The 24,263-nt window shown below is 43.3% G+C and overlaps 1 protein-coding gene across 1 annotated transcript in view; it reads right to left on the bottom strand.

Moving 5' to 3' along the window:
- Positions 1-24,263, bottom strand: part of PRKAR1B (protein kinase cAMP-dependent type I regulatory subunit beta) — a 246,294-nt gene that overhangs the window by 174,995 nt on the left and 47,036 nt on the right. The gene's annotated exons all lie outside the window — the stretch shown is intronic.

Raw genomic sequence — 24,263 nt, forward strand, 5'->3', positions numbered from 1 at the left:
TGCCTGTGGCTCGGGGGCGGGGTATAGGGGAGGATGGACCCAAGTGCATCCTGGGAGCAGCTAAAAGCTTTAACTCCGTGGTGCCCGAGGATCCAGGATCCAGCTATACCCCAAGGTCACCCTGTGGACCCCTATGGACCCTGAAGTAGAAATGGTAGTATGTGTGAGAAGTTGAGCACACAGATGCCGCACCTATAAATGTATGGGGTAGGTGTTACTTACTGTGTGGAGTGTAACATGGCCAGTTTTACTCTGCAAAAGGGACTTGAATGTTGCACCATCTCAAAGGCTGACAGTCGTCAGTTCTGATCCTATACTTTATTAGGACTCCAGGTTGCACAGAGAAGAGAATTTGCAGAATGCAATAAAAAGCTTCACACACATAAAATTGCCACGTGTGGTAAAGTGTGTTTCATACTCACTCTTATGGTTAATTTAAGACATAAGTCATGTGTTTCACAAGAGCAGAGAGTAGATTTGGTCATACCAACTAGTCACACTGGTACAAAAGTCAGGCATTCTCCTGTGCGCATTGGCTGCACCTCATAGTTGCCCACTTTTTAGGACTTCCCTTATGGAAATCATGGAGGGCAGGGCCAGACTGGCCCTCTGGCACTTCTGGCAAAGGCCACAAGGGCCGATGGCCTGATGGGCCGGTCCGGTCTTAAAACCTGGCCGAACAGCTCCGCCTCCCGTCGCTTTGCTTAGCCGAGATACTGCAAGGCCAGGCCCCCGTGACTCACGGCACACCCCAGTGATGCATAACCACGCCCCTTTTGTGATGAGGTCACACCCCTTTTGCAAGCGCAAGCGGAGGGGGACTGCCAGGGCTGATCTGGGGCCCCAGTCCATCCCTGATGGAGGGTATGTCTTAAGGCGCATATCAACTACACAATATAAATGAACGATTGAAAGATAACGACATCGTTATCGTTCATTGTCCGTAATATCGTGCAGTGGATATGCCGGCAACGACCAGCGATGCGCGCTAAGTTGGTCGTTGTTGGCATCTGCGATCGCCCGAACCTACTGCCCAACCTGACAATATCGTCAGGTTGCGCAGGTTCGGGATGAGGGAGGTTGCCTGCACTGAACGACATATCGTTCAGTGTGGGCATAATATCCACTGCACAGTATAATGAACGATTGAATGATATTGATGCCGTTATCGTTCATTAATTGTGTAGTGGATATGCCCCATAAGAGGCAACTTTGGGCAGCATGGCAACGTGATTCGCGGTACCACCATCCCATCCTCACTACATAATGCCACAGTTTGAGGCATCACGTGGGTTGAGGCCATGATAGCAAGATTCACAGCATCACGGCCTTGTCCAGTACACTACAGAGCAGAGTTTCTCCCTCTCCTCCCCCAAATTCGGGTTATATAGCAGCTTTGCCACCTTTTACTTTGGTCCTCATGCCTTTATGATCACCAACCATGATTATACTGTAATAAGGATGTCTCAGCACACTGTGGGTGCACCTATCCAGTAACTACCTCCTTCTTTTATGCAGAACCAAGGTACAAGGAGAGTTCTCACTTATTGTAACTAGCTACAACTGTACTTTTTCTGCATTGCATTTATCAAAAAGGAGGACTTTGCTTGTTCTAACAGAAAAAAGATATGGGTACAATATGGACAATACAGGTTGAGTCTCCTATATCCAAAATGCTTGGGACCAGGGGTATTTTGGATAACGGAATATTCAGTATTTTGGAATAATTGCATACCATAATGAAATTTCTTGGGAATAGGACTCAAATATACACACAGAAAACATTTATGTGTTATATACACCTGATACACACAGCCTGCAGGTAATTTTATACAATATATTCAATTATGTTGTGGCTCAAACAAAGTTTGTATACAGAAATTAAATACATTTGTTTCATATACACCTAAAGCTGGGCATACACGGCAATATAAAATGTCTGTCAGACCGACAGACATTTTATCTGGCCGGCTGCCAGCCGCAGATGTCCGCGGCATACACTGTGAGAGAAATCTCACAGTGTATAGCCCGACATCTGCGCTCCGCCCCCAGGGGCGAAGACATTTCCCTGTTCCTTCCGTAGGAAGGACCACAGGAAATGTCTGTCTGTCGGCCGCGCTGGGCATACACTGCCTGATGCGGCCGACAGTTACCGGGTAAATATCGCATCAGACGGGCATGCTGGACAATCCAGCATGCCCGACCGAGCAATATTTAACCCTCGGTTGCCCCCCCCACGCTACAATTATCGCGGCGATCCGCCGATATCGGGCGGATCGTCCCGATAATTGCAGCGTGTATGGCCAGCATTATACACACAGCCTGAAGGTAATTTTATACAATATTTTTAATAATTTGTGCCTTAGACAAAGTTTGTGTACATTGAACCAATAAAAATTAAAGGTTTCATTATCTGAGTCATGCCAAAAAATATTCCGTATTTCGGAATATTTGGATATGGGAGACTCAACCTGTATACTATATGTTGATAGAAAGTCACAATTTAAGCTATTAAGTATAAATTAACTAAATTGGAAAAAATATTTTTCACTTGCAGATAACTGTTATTGTCGCCAAAAATGTTTACTCAATATATTGTTTCTACTTTGTAGATTTCTTTTCTGCTTTTTTTGTCCTGGTTATAGCTCATCAGGCGACTGATCATATTGACTGCCCAGAAATACAACACATCGTTGCTTTCTGGGTATAAGCGAGCACAGGAAAATTTTGGCAAAGATAAACAACTCTGCTTAATGATATGAAGACATGACTTAAATTCACACAGAGGTCAGGAACAAAAAACAATGTGGCCGATATAGGAGCTGAATACAAGTCAGTTTGGGGTACGGGTTTCAGTGTTTTCACTCTGTGCATGCTCCGGAGCTGGGCATAGAGATCTACAGGCGATGATGAGTCGTATACGACTGAGTAGCATCATCAGATGTGTCTGAAGGGTGGAACTATGTGGTAACGGGGTATTCACACCTAGGCTACGTTTACTGAGGGAGGGTCCAGGGCTTGTCAACGCAACTGTGGACTACGCAGGGTTGAGTGTACACGAGTATACATTTGTTTTCAGGTGCTTCTTTTACTTAAAGGATACGGCTGGTTGAGGTACATCCTGAAAATGATGACATATGGGAGAATTTCCACATTTAGGGCCTGATTCAGAGGTGAACGAAGAAGCGAATACTGGCAGGGGCCCATCAACGAATTTATGTAAAGACAGTACAAAGTCCTTCACTTGTGTACATCAGTGCATCGGGATGTGCAAGGACTGAGACGCCCACTATAAGTGTCTGTACACGCAGTATTAACAATTGGTGCCTCCTTAGATGCCACCATCGGTCGCACCATAGAAACTTGCACCAGCCCTATGCAGGTGCAGCTTCTCCATCTGTGTATGGCCTCTGTGTACGCAACCACTTTCACCAACCCGCCAGCAACACTACCGTAACACGCCAATAAGACGGGCTAATTATTTAAGTGAAACCTCAATTATTTGTACTGTGAAGATTACTTTTTCACCATATTGTTCAATCATAGTTATGCAGCTTTATGTTATAAAATTACTATTTTTCTAAAACATTTCATAGATTTTTATTTGATTGATTTGTTCATTATTTAGCACCATAACTAAATTGTTAATAACACTTCAAAACGACCCATCCTTCCCATAGTGCCTCTCTCTGTTGTTCTTTCCTCACTTCCTCTATGTATAGTGATGTCACCCTATGACATACACAGTCGAGTCACATTATTATGACCACCAGCTAATAGCCAGAGTAATCACCGTGTGCAGCATGGACAGCAGCTAGACGGGCTGGGAGTGACTCAATAAGGTGCTGGTAGGTTGGCACAGGTATCTGGAGCTATTCTGACTGCAATGCGTCCCACAGCTGCTGGAGAGTGCGTGGTGCCAGGCTGCCACCACCAGCTTGTGTTCAATCAGCAATGTTTGCAGGGTTTGTTCCCCGATGTTTCTTGCCTGACATGCCAGCGTCCATCCATTTGATAAAGTGGACTCATCGGAAAAGGCAACCCCTCGCCAATCAGCGGAGGTCCAATTCCGAAACAGGAGTGAAAATTGAAGCCTTTTCGGCCGATGCACCTTTGTTAGCATAGGTGCAGTGACTATCCGTTTGCTTCGGAGCCTCATACGCAGCAGGGTTCGCTGAGCTGTTGTTTTAGACACCCGTCTGGTGATCCCCTGGTTAATTTTGATGGTGAGCTGCTCAACTGTAGCGTATTGGCCGGCTCTCAAGCACCTTCGTTGCCAACGTTAACCTCTCACACCAATGGCACATGGTGCTCCGCAGTTTCCACGTTGGTTATTTGCAATGGTGCCATTTGTCCAGTCACGATACACTTTCACCACAGCAGCACGCAAACAGTTCACAAACTGCGCTGTTTCAGAAATACTGCCACCCTTGGCCCTTTTTGCAACTCTTATAAATCACCCCTCCTATCCATGACAGCAACGAGTGATATGTATGAGGACGGCCTATCACACACCTTATATACCCACCAAGCCAGCACACGGCATGAGACATACTTCATGGACTACGAGCTGCCGATGTCAAATGTAGGAGGTGGTCATAATATATACAGCGGATAAAATGAGTATTGAACACATCAACATTTTTCTAAGTAAATATATTTGTAATGGGGCTATTGTAATGAAATTTCACCAAATATCAGCAACAACCCATGCAATCCACACATGCAAATATATCAAACCATAGATGTCCATAAATTAAGTTATGTGTAATAATGTGAAATGACACAGGGAAAAAGTATTGAACACATGAAGAAAGGGAGGTGCAAAAAGGCATGGAAAGCCAAGACACCAGCTGAAATCTATCATTTCTATAATTAGAAAGCAATCCTGCCCCTTGTCAGTGCAAATTAATATAAAATGGTCCAGTCCCAACTGATGGTCTATAAAAAGGTGTCTCATTACCATGGTGTCACACAAGATACATCTCATGATGTTCGAAAAGCAAAGAGCTCTCTCAAAACTTACTGATTGCATTGGTTACAGAAGGATTTCTAAACTTCTGAATGTTTCAGTGAGCACTGTTGGGGCCATAATCCGGAAGTGGAAAGAACCTAATTTCACCATAAACCGGCCATGACCAGGTAGTCCTCGTAAGATTTCTGACAGAGGAGTGAAAAGAATTATCAGAAGAGTTGTCCAAGAGCCATGGACCACTTGTGGAGAGCTTCAGAAAGACCTGGAATTAGCAGGTACAATTGTTTCAAAGAAAACAATAATAATGTAGATTTCTTTTCTGCTTTTTTTGTCCTGGTTATAGCTCATCAGGCGACTGATCATATTGACTGCCCAGAAATACAACACATCGTTGCTTTCTGGGTATAAGCGAGCACAGGAAAATTTTGGCAAAGATAAACAACTCTGCTTAATGATATGAAGACATGACTTAACTTCACACAGAGGTCAGGAACAAAAAACAATGTGGCCGATACAGGATGTGTTCAATACTTATTTTACCGGCTGTATGTGTATATATATATATATATATATATATATATATATATATATATACACACACAATAAACTGGTTAGCACTGTAGCATAGTATTTATCTGTTGCCTTCGACTCCTCCCCAAATGACTGTACATTTGGGTGACGAGCCAATTAAATCCAGAAACACAAGTAAAATCAGGACATGGGTCCAGATCCAAAAGCAAAAAAGGAAGAGGGACCCACTCACCGGCTTGTTCGAAAAAAATCTTACATTTTCATTGAGGCATTCTAGCAACTATGCATTCACTGTTACTATGATGCCCCAATAAAACCGCACGATTTTTTAATCGATGGGTAATATTGGCCTAATATATTTCTTTTCTACTGCCAGAAGTTTTTTTGGCCCAGGACATTACATCACAGTTAATCAGAGGTTCAGGAGCTGAAAATATATATATATATATATATATATATATATATATAAATATATATATATATATATATATATATATACATACATACATACTATCTACATATAAAATTGTCGGCGCCAAAGGGTTAAAGTATTACGTTTCTATAAGTCTGGATATGAGGATTTAGCAGCTGAAAGGCCGTGGTGTGTGTGTAAGACTCTTACAGCTGTTGTGGCTGATTGAAAGGCCATCTTTGTTAGCTGAAATCTTACCCACTCTTACTTTTTCCCAAGGACAATGAAAGACCAGCTGGAACCTCACAAGATGGAATATAAGTTCAGGTCAACACCAACATGTAAGACAATAGTGAAACTGCTGTTTGGGTTTGTACGCCTTTTTTTTTCCTTTGGTACATTGGTGCAATCAAAACATTACACTACTCCCTTCTTTCTGAGTCATTTCATAGTGTTCAGTGGATGTTATTTATTCCACCACAATGCTATAGTATCACAATGCCTGCTGTAGATTAATAAGAAAGCTAGAATTCCCTAAAGAGTTTCTTCTGGCCACAGACTCCAAGGTGAAATCTAATATACACACATTACAGTATGTATTACTTCTTAACCTTTCATAATAAAACCATGACATCACAGCACAAAAATTCTAAGCAATGGCTTCAAAACTCACCGTTTATCGCATCACTTAAGCTGGGTACACACTCACCGATGTGTGTACCCAGCGATGCGAAGCCCGACGGGCCGACATATCCGGCGGCCGGTACACATTACACGATCTGGTGCCCGACCGCCCGATATGTCGGGCACCGGCTCCATTCAACTGCCTGTTGTGTCGGCAGCTGGGTCGTTCTGTGAGCCCTACATGCAGGGCAATGGAACGACCCCGATGGACGACCTGCGAGAGCGCGCATGGTCGTCCATAGTGAGTACACATTTGCCGATGTGGACTATATGTCGGCCCGATTCGCTGGATCGGGCGACATATCGTCTAATGTGTACCCACCTTTGCTGTATGTATTAGAGTTACATCAGTAAGTGCTCGTTATTGGTAAGAATCTATTCTTTCCCTGCAAGAACACAAGGGTGTGAAAGAATCACATTTCCTCTATCTTTTTAAAATGCAGGGATGTTGGCATTATGGTCTGTACAATGGAAATAGATGGCGTAAAGCAGCAGTGGCTCCTACCCTCTTGGACGAGGGGGGCTGTCCATGCTACACTGCAGTCCAGAGAGGAGGAGGCACAATGGATCTGATAAAGACGCTGGGACCGAGGCATACACACAAGCAGAGGTGGGACCGCGCATGTGCAACACTGGCTTCTAGGGTCTGCATTGGCTGCAGCCCATATCAGCTGGGTTCGGCTACCCGAAAGGCAGAGGAGTTTCTTTCTACTGGAAACACTCTCTCTGTTAAACGCAGCCTGGCCTGGCAGTCCCAGGGGAAGAAAACACTTCCCCCAGGGACTACCTGTTCTGTGTGTGATTGGCAGATAGCGCTTCCACTGGCACACTGGGGGTGGCGGATTTTCCTGGGGGGGGGGGGGGGATGAAGACCTGCAGCTTCTAGGTAAAATCCGTCACTGGAGTAAAACACTAAGGGGTCTATTTACTAAGCAGTGTTAGGAGACAGAGTGAAAAGTTATAAGAAAGTGATAAGGTGCCAGCCAATCAGCTCACAACTGTAATTTTTCAAATACAGCCTGTGAGATGACAGTTGGGAGCTGATTGGCTGGCACCTTATCACGTTCTTATCACTTTTCACTCTGTCTCCTAACACTGCTTAGTAAATAGACCCCTAAGTGTTCATTATCTCCCCCATACTGGCCAGAACACGTGTGATTACACCTTTGTTTGAAAGAGGAAAGAAATAACTGTACACAAATGGGGGCAGTGGGGAAATCTAATACCAAAATCTCCCCCTTCTTGCTTTAAATAAAAACTGATGTCCCTTTGATTAATGCCGTAGATATTTTATTTTTAAAATTGTAGACCTTGTTGGGCACCATATTTATCCTAAACATGTTAGTTAAAAAAAAAAAATCCATCATCATTTTCAATTGCAGACAGGAGTGCCACAACATTTCTAGTATGGGGTAGTGGAGGGGGGACTAGATATAAATCACTCAATGTCGCCCCCCACAGGAGCAGCTGGAGAAACCCCTCCCTACCACCTACCTGATGGCATAGATCAGTAAGCCTGAAGGTCTTTGCTTTTGCTGATTTGGCCTCTGTATGTGGACATCACTGCTCTCTCTTCCAGTCTATTTACTCACAACACTGACACAGCGCTTCCCTGTACAGACAAGTTATCCAACCAGCGCCAAGAGAGGAGGAGGATGGTTACCCACGTGCTGCCGGGGTTGTAGTTTGGCATAGGCTCAGGAGCTTATCGCTACAATGCACTGTGTCTCACTCTAGCACTACAGAGACCATCATGTAACGAGCTGCCGGCTGCTTTCCTAACTTTATCAACCCAGATAAATCAATTACATGCAGCCTAATAATAAAACCTGAGTGTTATGTCCATCCCTGCATTGACTGGCACCCTGCATACTAGCACATTGACAGGGGAATCCCTGAGATGTTGAATTGTTGTGAGGTCTCCTGACCCTTATTTACACTCTTTGTCATGTTCCTCAAACGATTCCTGAACAATTGTTGCAGTGTGGCAGGGAGCATTAGCCTGATGAAAGAGGCCACTGCCGTCAGAGACCACCATTGCAACGTAAGGGGTGTACTCGGTCTGTAAGAATGTGTAGGTAGGTGGTACATATCAAAGTAACATCCACATGAATGCCAGGATCCAATGATTCCCAGCAGAACATTTCCCATACCATAACACTGCATTCCCCAGCTTGCCTTCTTCCCATAGTACATCCTGGCACCTTATCTTCCCCAGGTAAACAATGCACAAGCACTCGGCCATCCACACAATGTAAAAGAAATGTGATTGATTAGGCCAGGCCACCTTCTTCCATTTGTCCATGGTCCAGTTCTCACGCTCACGTGCCCATTTGTAGGTGTTTTCAGCACAGGACAGGGATCAGCATGGGCACTCTGACGGTCTGCAACTAGCTGCCATGCACTGTGAGATCTGACACCTTTCTATCATAGCCAGCATTAATTTTCTCAGCAATTTGTGCTACAATTGCTCTTCTGTGGGATCAGACCAAACAGGCTAGTCTTCACTCCTCAGCGCATCAATGAGCCTTGGGCGTTCACAACGCCCATGATACTGATGTTGGAATGTGACCAGTGCAATGACTGGTAACATAGGTTCAGCACAGGAGTGAGAAAACCATAAGCAGCGAAGGGTCTAAAGATGCACTAAAACCAAGCAAAATATTATAGTAAAGTGCCTCCCAAGCTTGCTCTTACAGTGGATAAGACAGAACCAGCAATAATTTAGTTTGCAGTATACAATCCTTTTAGTAAAATTTTTGAGTACTAAAGCTCTCTACAAACTGATATTTTACAAATGGCATTGGAAGTCTAATACCTACAATTGGATAGCTATATAAAGCTTTCTTAAGGGACATAATTTTCCAGGATACATTCTAGAAAATTATATAATCCGGAACCATCCACATGGATTTGTGCAATACCAATCTCGTAAATCTACTTGCATTTCATAAAGAAGTAAGAAATTGAACAAGGAGTTGGCAGAAAATGAAGTATATCTGGATTTTTTTTTAAAGTGTTTGATACCGTGCCTCACAAGCACTTAATGTACAAGTTAAAAACTAGGGGCCTCATTCAGAGATGTACGCAAACCCAATGATTTGTGTACATCTCCGATGGTGTAGCGTCTGTACAGGACACTTTCTGCGCATAGGCAGAAAGGTCGTCGCATGCAGTGCCCCCTGAGCTGCAGCCATTTAGGGGTGGTGTCGGCCTCCATTCCAGGGGTGTCTAACCCGTTTTTTTGGAAGTGCCGAGACGAAGGTCTGCATCGGGCGATGCAGACTTCCTGGCCTCGGCAACGCGAGGGCCAATCTGCGTAACCTCAGGGCTACTCAGATGGCCGATGGTCTCGCAGATGATCCGATGCTGCATCTTAAGGTGGGTATGCATTAGACGATTTTTTTAAAAGATTTTCCCGATTCCGACAGATCGGAACGACAAAAATCGTTAAAATCATCAGGTGTGTACGCACCATGCTCGCTCTCGCGGCATCATCCGTCACATCTTCATGTTGACCCTACATGTTGCTCAATCTGAAGATGTGACTGATGATGCCATGCATGTGGATGCGGCGGGGGATAAACATATCATGTGGTCGTTCACCAGATCGTGCGGTGTGTATGGACTGGACTGGACAATATGTCGTCCGACGCATTGTGCGTCGCTGGGTGCACATGTCATGAGATTTTTCATGTTCTCTCTGTGGCAAACGCAGGATTTTCGAAAGGGGGGTTTCAAAATGCTTGATTTTAGATTGAGTGTGGCCAGTCCATGAAGAGGGCATAATTAGCACTTAACCAGCTTTAAAATGCGCCATACAAGTGTAATTTGTGTCATAATTCCAGGATATACAGGACCAGCGATCACAGTAAGCTCTTACATGCGTCAGTAGGTCCATCCTGTCTGAGGTGATTGTATTTATTTCAGATGTGAGCACCATTCCAGGGCATTGGAGAAAGTCCAGGAGTCTGGGGGAGCAGCAGAAGAACCTAGCACTGCCCTGAACATATGACATAGTGGTCTCCTTATGTACTGGATAGTGTATTATTATACAGTAATAATAACTGACGTTGTTAATGATCTATAGCAGTGCACCCCTAACAGTGCATGTTTTATAGATCTCCTAGTTGGTGCATAGGTGTATTTGTTACTGGCTGTTAAAAGATACACAGGTGGTGCTATTTATTACATTTGTGATAGTGAGAAGAACATGCAGCACAAGTGAAATTCTATTATATTGCTATATCTATTTTGGTCACAGTGTGGGCTGGTGAAGGGGGTTTCCAGGCAACCAGAACCCCCCCGCGTTTGCCTATGTCTCTGGCTCTTACATTTGGCCAAGCTTAAAAAGTGTGAAAATTTAGTGCTAAACTCTCACACCTTCTAAACTCTCACCCGATTACATTTGGCCCCATGTTAAAGTTGTATAAGCATCAATGGACTTTTAAAACATAGTTTTACAAAACTGTAATCAAAACAAGTCCTGAGTTATATCTATCTCTAAGGTAGTTTTGGAAGGTACTAAAGAAATGTACTGAGCTCAGCTTATAAGACCTATGTAATCTATGAAATGCTGACCACTTATGTGACATCACTCATTGTTTGTGCCTTGCACAGTGGAATGTATAAATGGATCAGCTATATAACCATTTTTTCACGGTCAGCACTTAGGTGTCAAACTACATCTTGCTAATGGGATAGCACATATCACAAAACGATAGTTACACTTTAATGTGCAAAATGTGTTCTTTATAATCCACATTGTTATTCTTTACGGTATTCATGAGTTATGCTATGTATTTTACTTGTGCAACAAAGGGATGCTTTGAAGAAGAACATCAGAATAGCCGGAATTGTTGAACTTTTCCTGACTTAAAGCATTTTTCATTGCTAAGAAAATACCATAAGTATGAAGCAGGGAATCGTAGCTCAGTTCCCGTGTGAAAGATGAGACCAGTGACTGTGCTTGGAGGCAGCGTTGTTTTCTTATATAACCATCTACAAACACATGCTCGCTCACATATGTTGACAATCTTTATCAATGTAGCAAGTTTACGAAGATCCCAATTGTTTAAAGGCACAATAACCCCTTTTAGGTTTTGCTTTTGTAGTTGTAAAATGTAAATATTCTGAAATAAATGGGTATCAATATTCCTGTTGCTGGATTTTGCCTAGCTTTGATTAAATTATTACTGAGTACACACTGTGGAATATGTTGTTCAATCAGCCGATGAATGACATATGCATAGTGCATCAGCAGTTGAGTACAGATGATTTGTCTGTGAATGGGGTTGGGTATGAAATACCGGTAACTCTTCAGAATCCCGACACCGGCTGGTAAGTATGCTAACCCTCCCCTCTCCCCCCTAATCCTCCCTTGGTGGTGCCTAACCCATAAAACTCCTGGGGTGGTGCCTAACCCTAAATCCCCAACGGGGTGCCTAAACCTAACCCCCCCTTCCCACACCCTAAAACTAACCCTCCCGGAGGGTGCCTAACTCTAACCTCCCCCCCGGTGGTGCCTAACCCTAACCCCCCTCTCCCCCCCCCCTAACCCTCCCTGGGGTGCCTAACCCTAAGTCTCCCTAGGGACTGCATCCCCTGTTAATGATGTCGTTCACAGACATATCGGATCTGTCATGCAGCACAGCCATGCCTACCTGTGTGTGCGGGCCACCAGCCGTTCACCCGTACGCTTGCTGCAGGAAGCCGCCGGTGACTGACATCTCAACTGGGCGGGCAAATTTAAATGCCCGACCAGTGGTGATGTCAGTGCTGACACATTAAGCGGCAGATTGGTGTGTATTGGCTTACCAATTGGCAGCTCGTTCTACAGATCGCTGGGCCGGCGGAAATGTCACCCAAGTGTGTACCGGCCGTGACTCTGAATACAGCATGAATAAGAGTACCATTGTTTTCAGTTTTGTCCCATAATCCATTAATCCCCTCACTAAACCCTCCTGTCAATCTTATTCATACATAATAATCATAAACATGCAAAGTAGAAGCATCCAGAAACTGCTAATTTGCTCACAACCTAAAGAGATAGAATATAAAGTTAGGCTATGTGTAGCATAAATATAAAGTTATTTCTATAGCGCACACATATTGTGCAGCGCTTTATATTTCAGTCATTCACATCAGTCGCTGCTCCACTGGAGCTTGAAATCTGTATTCCCTATCACATGGACACACATACAGTTATGGCTGCCTCTTATCGGTCTCTGCCACTAATTATAAGAGGCAGCCACACAGTACACATCAGGTTTATGGTTTTAGATTGTGGGAGAGAACATACAAACTCTACACAAGTAGTACTTCTGGCAGGAACTGAACTCATGACCTTGGGGCTGCGAGGCAGAAATTCTAACAACTACGTCACCATGCTGCCCCCTATTGTCTTTTTAAGTAATAATGATTACATTCAAACTGGTTGCCCTACATATCCACCCATAAAAAGAGTCAGTGGTTTGTAGGACTCCCTTCGGCCGATACTGTGATGTCAGTGACAGTGTCTGCTTCCACTGTTGATCCCAAGAACTATTTAACTGGTTCCCAGACATTGATTCAGAGTAGTTGCACAGTCGCAGGGAAGTAATTGCACAATTGATTCAAAGCTGTTTGGTTGACAGGGGTGGGCTATTTCTTAGTTATTTATTTAGCAATTAAGCAGGGAAAAGGGCTAAAGTTGATTCCAAGTGTGGTATTTGCATTTGCAATCTGTTTCTGTGAACCCACAACATACGGTCATAGGAGCTCTCAATGTAAATGACACAGGTCATCCTTAGGCTGCAAAAACAAATAAAAAAAATATCAGCAATATAGGGCCTGATTCATCAAGGAACACAAGTGTGCGCACGCACTTGGCCGCTGCATGTATATTCTAATCAATGCATACGCGCGGCAACTGCAGCATAAGATGCAGACGCCCAGCACTACACAATGCTGCCCACTTCCCTTTACTCAAAGCTTAAGTAGTCTGCAAGACAGCGGAAACATCGGTAACATCGAGAACCATCAAAACCATACGCACAATAGAGGTTGACCTGATGTCGTGCAGGATTTTGGACACTTCCTGCGTGCATCGAGTCGCCTGGCTGTGTAGGCTGCCGCACTGCCTTAATTATGCACGCCCCTGTAATGGCATCCCGACGCACAGGCACGTTGGCATTCACCCGACCACCCCCCTGTCACCACCCATAAACGGCACTTCCTATCAATCAATATCGGAAGGGTCCACATACACACTGCGTGTAGTCTGTGTACCCTTACCCGATCGCACTAGCTAGTTCACGCACGCGCAGTGCGATGCATGCGCCATGCAAAAACATCGTCCGAGTGCGTGCGTTCTCTCACTTGCGTTCCTTGCTGAATCAGGCCCATAGACGGAACCTTAGGAGCGGCCAAATCAACAGTTTGGTACATTCTGAGAAAAAAAGTATGCACTGGTGAGCTCGGCAATACAAAAAGGCCGGCACGTCCATTGAAGACAACAGTGATGGATGATCGCAGGGACCCTTTCCATGGAAAAGAAAAACCTCTTCACAACATCCAGCCAAGTGAAGAACACTCTTCTGAAGGAAGGCATATCATTATCCAAGTCTACAATAAAGACAAGACTTCACGGGAAATACAGAGGGTTTACCACAAGGTGCAAACCATTCATAAGCCTCAAGAAGAGTAAGGCCAGATTAAATTGCCAAAGAAACATCTAAAAAGCCAGACCAGTTCTGGAACAGCGTTTAAAATCAACTTGCACCAAAATGCTAAGAAATACAAAGTATGGAAAAGGCTTGGAATTGGTTGACATGAGCAACTTCTCCATTGGTCTACTTCTCCACTCTTTTCACTGTTTGATACATCAACCCCATAGTGTCTCAGATTCAGCCAAATTCACCAATGTTGATTGGACAGAACTTAACAGTGCAGATGGACAATGACCCAAAACATACTGCGAAAGCAACCCAGTAGTTTTTTTAATGCAAGAAGTGGTATATTCGGCAATGTCTGAGTCAATCACCTGATCTCTACCCGATCGAGAATGCATTTCACTTACTGAAGACAAACCTAAAGGCAGAAAGACCCACAAATAAACCACAACTAAAGCTGAAGTAAAAACCTGACAAAGCATAACAAAGGAGGAACCCAGCCCTTGGTCATGTCCATGGGTTCCAGTCATTGCCTGCACAGGATTCTCGACAAAGTATTAAAAAATGAACATTTTATTTATGATTATGTTATTTTGTCCAATTACATTTGACTCCCTGAAAATAGGGGACTGTGTATAAAAATGGTTGCAATTCCAAAACTTTCCATAGCATATTTTTGTTCAACCCCTTAAAGCTAAAAGTCTGCACTCCAAAAATAGAGGCAAGGCAAATTTTTCCTTTAATTGTTTAACCCAGTGGTTCCCAAACAGGGTGCCGTGACACCCCTGGGTGCCTCAGGGCACTTGCAGGGGTGCCTCCGGCTGGTGGTCCAGTACCAAATAAAATTATTTTAGTCAGTGTGATAGGCAAAACCAGTGCTAATGACTGTCAAATGGCTGTGACAAAGAAGCACAGGCATGTCAACCACCACATAACTAAACCAAAGGGTGACACATAAGCACAATTTACTTCTTTACATTTTTGCTTGATTTCTCAATAAGAAACTTTTGGCCCAGGGGTGCCGTGGAAAAAATTATGATACTCTAGGGCGCCGTGATTCGAAAAAGTTTGGGAACCACTGGTTTAACCCCTTCCTGACCTCCAATAAAAAAAGTAATGTAGACCTTTATGTATGTAATGTTATGATTACCAGTGACCACTCCAAGTAAGCCGTCTAGAACCCAGGCTACGAGGTCTTCCACCACTAACAACCACCCGTCGTTCCCTTAGAGATAAATCGCTCACTGTTACTTAGGCGGCCGCCTAGACTTACTGCTCGGAGTAGTAGTAGCTTGCAGGAGAGTCAACTGGAACCCTAAAATAAAAAGAAGGAGTTTTGGACAGGAAGAGCAGATAATTCAGATGGAGAGATACGGCTTGGGAGCCGATGGTGTGATGGTGCGGCAAATGTGCCGATGGAGCGGCAATAGCCGTAGATAGACAGTCTATGATAATGCTGTGGCTTTGGGAGCCGACGGTGCGGCTAAGGTGCTGATAATACGGCAAATGTTCCAATGATGCTGCAAATGTGCTGATGGTGCGGCTTGTGTGCTGATGGTGCGGCTTGTGTGCCGATGGTAAACAGTAAATGGTAATGTTGTGGCTTTGAGAGCCGATGGTGCGGCAAATGTGCCGATGATGCGGCTTGTGTGCCGATGGTGAAGCAATGGCCATTGGTAGACAGTCAATGTACTGTATATGCTGTGGCTTTGAGAGCCGATGATACGGCAAATGAGCCGGTGATGCGGCAAATGTGCCAAATGATGCGGCAAATGTGCCGATGGTGCAGCAATGGCGGTTGGTAAACAGTCAATGGATATGCTGTGGCATTGAGAACCGATGATACGGCACATTTGCGATGGTGCGGCTTGTGTGCCAATGGTGCGACAATAACCGTTGGTAGACAGAAAATGGTAATGCTGTGGCTTTGAGCGCAGATGGTGCGGCAAATGTGCCGATGATGCTGCAAATGTTCCGATGATGTGGCTTGTGTGCTGATGGAGCGGCAACAGCCGGAGACATGTTTTTAAAAGTAAATGTTGTGGCTTGGATAGCTGATGGCAGCACAGAGGTGTAGGTGCGTCTTAGAAGCTGTAGAAGAGGCTGGAGAATCGGGAACAGCACGGACGCTGTTGGTGCGGCAAATGTGCTGAAGGTGCAACAAGAGCCGAAGAGTAAGTAGTTGGTGCTGTGACTTGGGGAGCCGATGGCAGCACGATGATATAGATGTGGCTAGGAAGCCGTAGACAAGCTGGAGAGCCGGAGGTAGCACAGAAGCCACTTCAAAAATCTGCACCAAGAGGAGGAACAGAACGCTGACCATGCAGCCAAGCCGATGGAACCCACAGATACGCTATAGTTGGCGAGGCGGCAAAAGTCCAGCGAGTACAAATAGAAGTAAGAACCAATCACGCTGCACTGTGGATGACACGTCACTTCATGAGTCATGCCGATCGCCTAGCAACAGGAGAAACTGGAGTAACCCTGTCCTGACTGGGTAAACTACTCGAAGGAGACAAGTCGTGTCCGCGACTTGTAACATGTTGCTGTTGAGCTCTGCAATCTTGAATTTTCTTCATTGTTTTACAGGATAAGGTATTTACGTTCCCTACTGCAGGCGGACAGGCTCTCTCCACCTCCAAGACTAAACTTTCACAATATCTCCGAACTGTCCTGTTTTTGGTTGGACAGCCTAAATTTTTGAGGTCTCACAATCAGGCAATTGGCCTGCTGGGGATTGTGGTGTTTTGCACTGCTACAAGACTGAAAGCTATTATAAGTGACAAAGGCGCATTGTGTATGGACATCATTAACGCATACAAAATGTTTGAGTGTCTTACAGATCAAATATTGCCCACACCGATAACACAAGAATCAGCCCCACAAATTTTGCCTGCCCACCAGCATCCTTGCTTTTCATTACTCCAACCATAAATACATTTGCTTTGAACCCAAGTACAGTTACAGCATATTTTACAATAGAATGAAATTATGTAGCTATGTTCCCGGCCTTATAACCCTTTATACAAAGTTTGCATATTTGGTATCTTTGTACTGGTGAGAACAAATCAATTATACCCCTTTCACACTGAGGCATGGACCCGGGAAAACCGCAGGGTCGCAGACCCGGGGCACAAAACCTGTGTCGACCAAATTCACTCCGACACATCACCTGGGTTTTTTCCAGGCTTTTGCCTCAATATGAAAGGGGTACCAACACGGATGGATCCGTGTTCATTATCCCAGCTAGGAACCGGGATTTCAGTGTGAAAGGGGTATTACATTTTCTCGGTAAACGTATGGGTGTTGAATTGACTGCATGAAAGTGACTAGTGTAACAATTAAATAAACAAGTATTTTTCCATTTTTGCTTTGTTTTGATTTTACTTATAATGTTGATCGTTAAAAAATACATTTGCACAATTAAGCTACAGAGAGAAAGCCCAATCAGTCCCCTAGAAACAATACAAATTCACCAGGGTAGACTATGAAATAGAAAAGTTAAAATTTTATAAAAAAAAAAATATATAATTTGCTATTTTTTTTGTCACTGTGGCAGACTATAAGAAAAGGTTATTGGTATATACCATTTCCCTTTTTCTTCAGGCTGCTTTTTTTTTTTTAAATTGAATTATTTTTATTGAAATTTTTTAAACTTACACCCATCAACAAAAGTAAAATAAAAACAAATACAGAATAATTGAATTGAGGCAGATGTGAAATATCAGAGTACATATGAATAGAATATGGTACATAGATAACAGGATATAATGAGTACTTAACATAAAATATAAAGCAAAAACGACCTGAAGGCGCCATTCAGGCCTTTAGATCCAGAGATAAAAGAAGTACAGTATGCAAGTATGATAACAAATAGTACAGATACCCCAACATTACCAAACTTAATATAAAAATCACAGAATACATAAAATTAAAAAAAAAAAAAAATCAAACCACCCCATAACCCCCCACCCTGTATGGCCTAACCCCAACCCAGGCATACTTGGATCCCTAAATAGAAAATACCCTCCCTAACCCCCTAAACTACACTAAACACTACCTAAACCCCCACCCAACCCAAAAAAAAGGATTTTAAAGACCACATATATGACCAGGGCAATAAACGTAATGGCCCTAAACTAGGCTAAGCCCAGCTCTCCCGCATTATACGGAAATGGAGTTCCTCCCTTACAGCATATTTTGCAAATAACAAACATATAGAGCACAGAAAATAAAATAAAACAGAAAACATTATGGATAAGTGAAAGACACACATAAAATACAAAAGGAGAAATAGAAAAATATATATTAAAAAATTAAATAAATAAATAATGCAGCAGGATATACAAATTCACAGCAATATAACAAAGAGATACAGAAAGTATTCCAATAGGCTAGGCACACTGATGAACTTCAACACACTAATCCGGCAAGGCCTCAGCCCCGTGAAAGGATGGAATCATAAAAACAGTCCTGTCCCAGAAAACATGAGGATTAACAGGACAGTACACAGAATACTGACATAACAAATCCTGTAGTCCTTGCACACCAAAGAGGATCTGAGAATGAATCTTCCTAACGATAGTAACCACCCTGAAACGCCCAGGAATGAAGTAATGTACAAACTCAGATATGTCCACATCCATTGAGAAGTGTAAATCCAGATCGCAGTCAATTGCATAAATTGTGATTGCTGTAGACTTGGAGAGCGAATATATCCAACACCACCTCTTTACAATACTGCCAGGTGATGCCACAGGAAGAAAGGATATCCACATGCATGTCATCAAACTGATTAAGAAGCCGCTGGGTAGAAGCCTTAATAGCCTGGAGGTTTAGTTGCAGAGAGTTATCCATATTTGCAATATACATCCACAAAGAACTACAGATTCAATATAGCAAGGATGATGAAATGGCCAGGATGCAGAACTCAGATTCTTCTTTCCAAAATGGCCGCTGCTACTGGAAGCAGTCAGGAGAAGCAAAAAATGCAGGCTAGAAAACCCAGTAAAATTCAAGGGGACATGCACACTGTCACCAGCAGAGTAGAAAGCCCCTCAACACCGCAGCTGCAGCTCCAGGTACAACAGGATAGCGGAGAGCACGAAGGAGAAGTCGCATGTAACCTTTATTCAAGATGTTGGCCACTAACTCCAAGCATACCGCGGGTCGCGTGAGGCATGCAACGGAGGCCAGAGGAGAATCTGTGACTGAACGGCCCACACAGGCGAGATTAAAAGGGCACCAAACAGCACAGATCAGAGAACACCTCTAAAGATAGGAGAGAGCCGTCAGACGGATACAGCACAAAAGGCAGCCGCTGGATCCAGGAGCACCACAGCAAAGGACTCGGCCTCAAAGTTCACCGGGCAGCAGGTAAGTAATCATGGGACGGGGAACACACCAAAGTACCTCAGGAAATGCAGAAGGTAATTACTTCACAGGTATACACAAATTGAAGAGGGTAGGTCTACCAAAATAGGATATTTAACCAGGATAGAGCGGGAGAGCTGACAAAAAGCTTCCTACACCATGCTACTCCAGGCCCCGCCCCTTCAGGTTGCTTTTAATAATTTGTGTGTTTTGACTTCCATGGCAACCACAGTCACATGGGGCTACTGTAGATCTAATAATATGCGGCTTTTGAAAGCTGACGATGCCTTTGACGTGTTTTGCCTGATTGAGAATTCATCTTTATTTAAAGCAAATCTAACAGAGCACACATTTTTCACTATCAAAACAAAATGTTACAATTTTTTGTGTGTATGGCCTGGCTGGGCGTATCTGTCTCTATGTGCAAATATACCTAATGTAAACCTGGTGAATATGTTACTGGTGAAGTGCTGGATGTATCTTGAGATGCCTCCATCTCCGCAAATGGGCATAAATACGCCATTCTTATAGCTTATTTTTGGAACACATATACGTCCAGCTCGGTATTACCCCCACAGTAACTTCTGTTCATGTAGTCTTTAGTTTAATGGAGACCTACTGACCAGTGTTCTATGTAATGTTTCTTTGAGTGTGCTGACCTGTATTTTAACTGTTGAATGTTCAAACTACAAGATGACTGCTTGCAGTGTGCATACAGTGCCTTGCAAAAGTATTCACCCCCTTTGCATTTTTCATGTTTTGTTGCCTCACAGCCTGGAATTAAAATGGATTGTTTGAAGGTGTGCATCATTTCATTCACAGAACATGCCTACAACTGAGAAGTTGTGTTTTTTTTTATATTGTGAATCAAACAACATTTAGGACAACATAACAGAAAACTTCACCGTGCATAACTATTCTCCCCCCTAAAGTCAGTAGTTTGTCGAGCCACCTTTTGCTGCAATTACAGCTGCAAGTCGCTTTGGCTAAATCTCTATGAGCTTGCCACATCTTGCCCCTGGGATTTTTGCCCATTCCTCAAGGCAAAACTGCTCCAGCTCCTTCATGTTGGATGGTTTCCGCTTGTGAACAGCAATTTTCAAGTCTGACCACAGATTCTCAATTGGATTCACGGCAGACTGAACCAGGTTTTGCTCAAGAATATCCCTGTATTTAGCACCATCCATCTTTCCCTCGACTCAAATCAGTTGCCAGTCGCTGCTGCTGAAAAACATCCCCGCAGCATGATGCTACCACCACCATGTTTCACTGTGGGGATGGTGTTCTTGGGGTGATGGGATGTATTGGGTTTGCGCCAGACATAGCGTTTTCCTTGGTGGCCGAAAAGTTAAATTTTAGTCTCATCTGACCAGAGCACCTTCCTACATACATTTGGGGAGTCGCCCACATGCCTTTGGCAAACTCAAATCGTGTCTTCTTATTTTTATCACTAAGTAATGGCCTTTTTCTGGCCACTCTTCCATAAAGCCCAGCTCTATGGAGTGTACGGCTTATTGTGGTCACATGCACAGATACACCAGTCTCTGCTGTGGAACTCTGCAGCTCCTTCAGGGTTACCTTTGGTCTCTGTGCTGCCTCTCTGATTAATGCCCTCCTTGTCCGGGCTGTGAGTTTTGGTGGGCAGCCCTCTCTTGGCAGGTTTGTTGTGGTACCATGTTCTTTCCATTTGATGATCATGGATTTGATGATGCTCCGGGGGATCATCAAAGATTTGGATATTTTTTTATAACCGAACCCAGAATTGTACTTCTCAACAACTTTGTCCCTGACTTGTGTGATGCCTCTTGCTTAGTGGTGTTGCAGCCTTTGGGGCCTTTCAGAAAAGGTGTGTTTATATTAACAGATCATGTGACACTTAGATTTCACACAGGTGGACTTCATTTCACTAATTATGTGACTTCTGAAGGTAATTGGTTGCACCAGAACTTTTGAGAGGCTTTATAGCAAAGGGGGTGATTACATATGCACATGCCAATTTTCAGAATTTTATTTATAAAGATTCTTTTTTTATTTATATTTTTTTCATTTCACTTCACCAAATTAGACTATTTTGTGCAGATCCATCACATAAAATTCAGATAAAAAAAAAGTACAGTTTGTAATGTAACAAAAAAGGTAAAAAGCCAAGGGGGGTGACTACTTTTGCAAGCCACTGTATAAGACAAGAGAATTTTAAGACTCAAACAGCTGTGTTCTTAGCAGATCTGATATAAAATGTAAAATATTTGAAAATATTCTGCATGTATTTTAAAATGTTTCTTTATTGGGTAAGATTAAAATACAGGACATTAAATAGCAGTGTTTAGTTCACCTGGTCTAACTAAGAGCATTCCTGGAGCAATATGTGTAGGAGAGACCAGGAGCAGTGAATGTTGTCATAGCATAACTATGGCAGGTGTTTTGTGTTAAGGAAATAACAGAAATGCATTCAGCTCTCCTATTGAACCAAACAATACCCCTTAAACAGTCAAATAATATCACCATTCTTCCCCTGTTATATACACCAACAGCTCTGTCATCTCCTGCTAAGCCAATATTCTCTTACCATTAATAGGGGAAGGCAGGGATTCTGGTTGCCATCATATAGTGGGCAGCCATTTGTTTAGGGATGTCACCATGTCAAGAGTTTTTTCAGTATACAGACTGATGGATTAAATGAGTTCCAAGTTCTATTTTAATATTGTTTTGTTTACATTCCTGATCGCCCGTACACACTTGCCGATGGACAGATATGTCTGCAGACATATCTGTTCATTGGCTGTGCAGCAGAGCCAATGCGATATGTCTGTGAACGACGTTGTTCACAGACATATCATCTGTACATACTGACCGACGGGGGCACGATATATTGGCCGATCAAAACTGATCGGCCAATATATCAGCCAGTGTGTACCTAGCATAAGTTTATCCATAGAGTCAATATTTGCAGTGTTGACCCTTCTTATTCAAGACCTCTGCAATTCGTACTGGCATGCTGTCAATCACATTCTGGGCCACATACTGACTGATGGCCGCCCATACTTGCCTAATCAATGCTTGGAGTTTGTCAGAATTTGTGGGTTTTTGTTTGTCCACCCACCTCTTGAGGATTGACCACAAGTTCTCAATGGGATTAAGGTCTGGGGAGTTTCCTGGCCATGGACTCAAAATGTCAATGTTTTGTTCACCAAGCCACTTAGATATCGCTTTTGCCTTATGGCAAGGTGCTTCATCATGCTGGAAAAATCATTGTTCGTCAGGTACACCTGTCAAACTGTAACGCAGGTGTTATAAGGCGAGCTCATGGAGGACAGAAACCTCCAGTGGAGCAGAAGGGCTCCACGGGAGGTTTCTGTCCTCCCTGAGCTCGCCTTAGGACACCTGAGTTACGGTTTAACTAGCTGTTCTTGGATGGTTGGGAGAAGTTGCTCTTGGAGGATGTTTTGGTACCATTTTTTATTAATGGCTGTGTTCTTAGGCAAAACTGTGAGTGATCCCACTCCCTTGGCTGAGAAGCAACCCCACACATGAATTGTCTCAGGATGCTTTACTGTTGGCAATATGCTGCGCTATATAAGAAACTGTTAATAAGTAAATAAATAAACAGATGCCTACTGGTCAGTTCATAGGCCATTTTAACAGACATAGACCTTCCTGCCTTCTGTTTTCCTCTTCAATGAGTTTCTGAGACCAGTGTATCACTTTAGTACAAGGCCTAATTCTAATCTATACTAATATAATGAGAAAGTTATGTCTGTCTCTTTGTTCCAAGCTGGCACAAAAACTACTGATCCCATCATTGTGTAGAGGAAACTCCTAGAAATAACTTGCACTTTGTTTTAACTCGAACCATCAAGTTAAGGCTGAGCAAGAACAAAAAACTAAATTTATTTACATCATCAATGCTAGAGATAGTGGTGGCACCATGTGCTCGGCTAGTAAGGGGTGGGGGGAGAGGTGCTTTGGGCCCACGGTCACTTAAATAAGATAGATAGCAGTCTGTGCACAGGGCACACAGTAACATTGGTGAGAGTGCTGGGTGAAGGCGCTGCTGCCACCAGTCTGTATAACGCTGCTGGTCAAGCAATACATATGTTGGCAGAAGCGATTTCATCGTGGACGAAGCCAGCAGGTAACAGGCAGGTAAATAGTAAATTTAAAAAACTGATAAAAAAATAAAAATTTTCACCATTCACTCACTAACAGCAGCTTTTGAAATAATAAGGCATCTATAGAGATAAAACTAAGTTAAGTAAAACATTTAAAAGACCAAGCTTAGGTAAAAGTTCCCCTTTATATTGTGTGTGGTCCGCTGGTTCCAATACAATTTACATAATACTTCATGTTATTGCACAGGCCTAGACATGCCATTTGCCTTCACATTCAACAGCAATATAGATTCGCTGTGACATATGGGACAAGTTTGATGAGTTAATAATTCCTGTACTATTCGAAGACTGAGAGATAGAACATCATTTTATTCCTGCAGCCCTGTAATGAGATTCTATAGGCAGAGACAGACAACCATATAGCTTTGCTTGCATTTTGTACCACAAATATCCCTGAGAGCCTGACAGTGTTTACGAGGAATCTCAGGACAGAGGGGACAACAACAGACGTCTGTATTATATCGCTG

The sequence above is a fragment of the Taudactylus pleione genome, unplaced genomic scaffold (assembly GCF_031769625.1).
Source record: "Taudactylus pleione unplaced genomic scaffold, aTauple2 ptg000032l, whole genome shotgun sequence".
NCBI classification, from domain to species: domain Eukaryota; kingdom Metazoa; phylum Chordata; class Amphibia; order Anura; family Myobatrachidae; genus Taudactylus; species Taudactylus pleione.